Source organism: Aulonocara sp. 'chitande type north' Nkhata Bay, linkage group LG23, assembly GCF_057382095.1.
Source record: "Aulonocara sp. 'chitande type north' Nkhata Bay isolate Kocher_YH1m ecotype deep benthic linkage group LG23, A_spYH_male_GT1.1, whole genome shotgun sequence".
Classification (NCBI taxonomy): Eukaryota; Metazoa; Chordata; class Actinopteri; order Cichliformes; family Cichlidae; genus Aulonocara; species Aulonocara sp. 'chitande type north' Nkhata Bay.
In genome coordinates, this window is record NC_141365.1 from 47,798,958 (window position 1) to 47,804,957 (window position 6,000).

The window sequence follows — 6,000 nt, forward strand, 5'->3', positions numbered from 1 at the left end:
CGGAGTCGGGGCGGTCTTGTGTTCTGGGGGCCTCTGGATGTCTGGAGTTTTGATCTCCTCCATACCTGCTTCATGCCCTGGAGGACGGGGCTGTGGCCCCCCCACACCCTCTAGCAGATCATTACATGAAGGAACCTTTTAAAAAAACAAGCGCGTCCATGCTCACAGGTGTACACACGGGTGATCACACTCACAAACTACACCCTTTTGGCTCCTACCTCAAAGCACACTGTGTTCTGTTGATCTTATGTGCTGCACAATAATGTTTAACATTTAGTATTTACTGTCATATTCCCATATATCATTGTGATGTTGTTTATTCTATTACTCTTGTTCGCTTCGGCTTGTTTTCTTTTTTCTTTCTCAACAGGTGATCCAGGTGATCGATATATGCATTTTTTTCTTTTTCTTTTTTTTCCTGCCCATTCTGTTGGTTTTTGTTTTTTGCCCTTCTCCCCCGTCCCTCTTCTAAGCTGTTTCTCTTTCCCTCTTTCTTTCTCTCCTTCTTTCTCCAGTCAAGTCTGTCCCGTATACAGCAAGTGAAAATAAAATAAACAATAAAAGGTGAATCAAATGGACCATTATGGCAAGGCTGGGATGGTCAATTTGGTAAAGTAAATCCGTTGGGCATCTTTCTTTGCCTTTAGACAATAATTCTGATGGCAAAAGAGCCAAACGGGACAGGCAAAAAAAAAAAAAAAAAAAAAAAAAGGAATGAAAATGAGCTTGTAGTTTGTCTGCTTTAATAATGTGACTGGAAAAAGGTGTTGGACTTCAAATATGTCCATTTCTGTCACACTTCACCTTTAAAAGTGAAGCCATGTGGTTCCTGGAAGGGAAAACACGACTTTTTCAAGTCTTTGTCCTGTTTTTATGAGAAATGTACGACTTTAATGTGAAACATTCAGAGTTTTTTCTCTTGTTGTGTTTGTTTGAAGCTGCTTCCTGTTGGCTTCAGCTGTTTGGAGTTTCCATTTTCTAAACTTCTACATTCTGAACCTTCTTCAGCTCTGAACAGATGATGAAACACTGAATGATTTCAAGCACTTTGTCTAATAAACTTACATCTTTCATTCTTTATACAGATTGAGGAGCTGTGGTTTGTCAGAGATCAGCTGTGATTATCTGGCAGCAGCACTGAAGTCCAACCCCTCCCATCTGAGAGAGCTGGAGCTGAGCTGGAACAAGCTGCAGGATCCAGGAGTGAAGCATCTGTGTGGTTTCCTGGAGAGTCCAGGATGTAAACTTGAAACTCTGAGGTCAGTCAGCATGTTTTAGTTGTGCTGAGATGAATATGATGTGAAAGTTGTGCTGACACTAAACTGCAGACATCAGGCTGATATTATACTGATCCACACTGAGGATCTTCATGGTAAAGTCTGTTTTCTTCTTCTCTGGTTTAGTCCATTGACTGCAGCAGAACAATGTTCACATTTCAAACCTTCAAAGAAGAAGAAAAATCCTCCACTGGAAAATTCACTGTGAAACTCTCAAACTCTTCATTGCACCTTAAAGTCTGTCTGACACTGAAATCCAAAGCAAAATGTGCGTTTGCTTTACAGACAGCAGTCCAACACAAACATACACACATCATCCAAAACACAGTCCAACATCCAAATCTCCTCCACTGCCAGCATGAATGATGGGAAAGAGAAGGAGGAACACTCTGACATTCAGGGTTAGAATGAGTTTCATCAAGCAGACTGTGAAGATCAAAGCTGCATTAGAAAGCTTACATGAATGAATGAGTGGACAGAAGTGGACAGAGATCATCTGAAGCACTTCAAAGGCTTTAAATCAGCACATTTCTCTTTATTCTTTATCAACTCTGTTAGTTTCTCTCAGTTTTCTGTGGAATGAAGCTAACAGCAGGCTAATAAGATGCTGACCAATAGGTTTCTATTAAAGGTTGTAATTTGTATATGAAAAAGTGCTTTGGCTCAGCAGGGATCAGCTTACAGGTAGAATACAGCTGCTGGATGGGATTAGCATGTCATAGCTATCTACCAAACTGCTAACTGGGGGATTTCAGGCCATCTATGGATCATTTTTGCTAACTGTTTATTCAGCTTAGGCTCACAGGGCTGCAGCCTGTGCCCTAGCTGTCATAGGGCAAGAGGCGTGGTCCACCTGCACAGGTGAGCAGTCCATCACAGGGCCAACAGAGAGCGACAGAGAAGCACTCCCTCACATCCACACCTACAGCCAATGTAGAAGCACCAATGAACCTAAGCAGCATTTCATTGGACTGTGGGAGAACATCCAACCTCCACAGAAAGGCCCAGCTGACCAACAAGCTTCAACCTACAACCTTCTTGCTCTAAGGCACTAGTGCTAACCACTTTTGCCCATTTCAGCCCAAATCCTGCATCTTCCTGTTTCTGACTCCAGGCCAGCTCCACTAACACTTTCTCATCAGACACTGCCACCTAGTGGAGGAAGTCTTAGTTCCATTTGAAGCTTCAGATTACAGTTAGTTCCTTTACAAAGAGGTGGAGGTGGTGGGGCCACAGCACCATCATCACTGAGTGCCATAGGACACTTAACCTTTGTTTCCATATGCTGGGAACTTCCTGTTGTTCCAAGGAGGACTGGAAAATGTGTGAAAATCTCCCAGTCAGTTCCTCACAGCACACTTCAATCATTTCCCTCCCACAGCATCAGGACCAGGGCTTTTTCTCTCTTTGGTCCCACTAAGAGATTTCCACACAAACACCTCATCAGTGGGACTCTCAGAGCTACCAGCCCTTTGCTACAATCACAAAGCTCTTCATTGAAATCAATGATATCAAAGCTGGAATCAAATGAGTCCAAGTCTTCTGCTGATTCAGCATCACATTCATCTTTGCTCCTTGTTCTGCATCCCCACCATGGACTTCATTCCTTTCCAAGCCAGCCTTGAGTGTCCTTTATTCAGCTCATCCTCTGCTTTACTTTTACACCTGATTTTAGCTGCTTTATCTCTCTTTCAACAGGTTTCTGTGCCTCAATCTTTTTCTTCTCTCCCTCATAACAAGACAGCTTCTTCTGCCTGAGAACATGTTGGAGTGATTTACTAATCCAGGGCTGCTTATTGGGGAAAATACTTCCTGTTTCCAAAGTAATCCCCATTTTTCCCAGAAAGAAATGTCAGTAGAAATCGATGATCTAAGTGAGAACATGAGCCTTTCAAAAGTCCCAGTGGGTGCAGTCAAAGCAGTCCCTCAGTCCCAGTATAGAGTCTTTGGTCCAGACTGGAACAGCTGTGTGCCCAGTTTGAGCTCTCTTCAGTGCTGTGACCTGACAGACCCAGAGGGGCCATCACATCACATTTAGAAGCTCCCCTGATGGAGCCACAACACATGTCCAATACTTAGTCTGTCTTGTTGGACCAACTGGAAGAAATGATTCAAGGACTTAGTCACAGAACAGAGATTCAAATCTCCAAAATCCAACTGGCTGCATCAGGACATATAGTCTGAAACTCTGCACAGTTTCCTGTTTGAAGCTGCTTCCTGTTGGCTTCAGCTGTTTGGAGTTTCCATTTTCTAAACTTCTACATTCTGAACCTTCTTCAGCTCTGAACAGATGATGAAACACTGAATGATTTCAAGCACTTTGTCTAATAAACTTACATCTTTCATTCTTTATACAGATTGAGGAGCTGTGGTTTGTCAAAGATCAGCTGTGATTATCTGGCAGCAGCACTGAAGTCCAACCCCTCCCATCTGAGAGAGCTGGACCTGTGGGGAAACAACCTGAAGGATCCAGATGTGAAGCAGCTGTCTGATCTTCAGCAGAGTCCAGACTACAGACTGAAGACTCTGCTGTAAGTAGAGTGATGGAGTGAGTGGGTGGTGCTGTCAGCAGTATTGTACTAAACACAGTCAGTATGAAACAAAGATCCAGTGTTTCCTGTAAAGCTGCAGCTTCTCAGTGAAGCTGTGAGAGGAGAACGGTGACAGGCTTCAGGATTGGACACAAACACTTCCTGTTTCTCACCTTTATGGTCACCATAGTAACGGCTGACACGCTCTGATCAAACACTGTCAACAGCCAATCAGCTCTCTGAACAAAGCAGCACGCAGACCAATGACTGCATTGATTTCCAAGTTTAAAGCAGTGAAGAACACAGTCTGTAGGTGAGGAAGAATTTAGTGAGAGCAGATGTTTGGATGGAATTCCTCCAGTTAACAGCTGGAACCGTCCATCTGGATTGTTGGGCTTGTTGTTGGGGTTCCTACAGAGCTCAGAGTGGACACACCAAGGTTCTTCTAATGAATGAAAGTCCAAACTCAAACTAGGAGGGAAAAACATTTTCAGCAACTTCAATAAAAATCCAAAGATTAGAAAAAGTGAAGCAACAATGAGTCCTAGTACAGTCCCAGCACTGACGTCCCTGCTGCTCTTTATACTGGATGTGCTGCATCACTGAGTGACAGCTGATGAAGAGTCTCTGGAAACACTCGTTTATCTCCTCTGCTCTTCCTCCTTCTCTCTGCAGGTGGAGGCGATGATGGTAAACAGGACGGTGTGTGTGCTGAGAGAGGAGCAGCTGTGTCCTGATGATCCAGAGAGGTTGAAGCAGCAGCAGCTTGTGTGTAGAGACTAGAGATGGACCGATCCGATATTACGTATCGGTATCGGTCCGATACTGACCTAAATTACTGGATCGGATATCGGAGAAAAATAAAAAATGTAATCCGATCCATTAAATATCATGAAAGCACCTCACAAAACTTGCAACACCCCGTAACTCACCTCAGAACGTTAGCACTCGGAGCAGTATGCATCACGTGATAGAGCGGCTGTGGCATGGGGACCTGTCGGTGGTCTGGATAGCATTTGGAGCTTCGCTAGCAACCCGGCATTTCATCTCCGACAAAGTTATCCCCGAGAGAAGTAAAGCAAGTGTGTAAGTCCATCTCTGAATGTTTGTAAAGCATTCCCACGTTAAGCTTAACGAGCGACTGCCTCTCGCTCTCGCTGCTACTTCAATCATGAAACTGCTTAAATGATCAGCTGATCGGCTTTTCTGTCGCGAGTCCGCCTCACTTGTTTGTTTTTGGTCCACTTTGCGCCAGAAAGAGGAAACCAGCGGCTGAACAACAGCAGCATGTTTAAGCTTGATAAGCTGTTGTTACAATTTATTTAATATTACTTTCTACTCGAGGATCTTTTTCTACGTAGCTGACGGCTGGTAACTGTGCAGGGGCGGATCTAGCAAAGTTTAGCCAGGGGGGCTGATAGGGCATTAACAGGGAAAAGGGGGCACAAAGACATACTTTTCTTTCTTATTCTCATTTAAAATGTCGAGCTTTTAATAAATAATTATCTCAGTCTTACACCCAAAGTTTTAATTTGATGCAAAATAAATAGAAGTCCATTACTGTATATAGTGACTATTAAGTCTAATATATATACCCTAGTAAGCTATAGTACTTTTTCCTTTGGGAAGGTACCATCTGTGCAGTCTGCAATTTTGTTGAAGAAAGATGTTGAATCTATTTAATATTTCTTGAAAAATAATTGATTTCTGTGCATTTTTTTTCACACTGCATCAAATTAAGGTTGATTACGTTGATTAAGCATCATGAGGTGGAGCGTGAGGGGTGGTTCCCTATTTTTTATTTATTTATTTTTGTTGTTGCTGGGAGTTGGAACCCTATTATTTAGGTTGCTTAATATTTACGCTAAGTACTCTTTAAAATACCAGAATAGGGAGGATGGTGTAGGTTTATGTTTATTAGATTGATCAGTATTGCTGAACTATGAAATATTTTTTATGTATACAGGTATAACAGAATAGCTTTAGTGTAGTTGTTGTTTTAAACTTGAGTATGAACTTGCAGACTTGCAAAATGCAGCAAGATATTTTAAAAAACAGTTTTGTTGATTAAAAAACACTATATCGGATTCATATCGGTATCGGCAGATATCCAAATTTATGATATCGGTATCGGACATAAAAAAGTGGTATCGTGCCATCTCTAGTAGAGACGCTCTGACTGGGCCATGTTA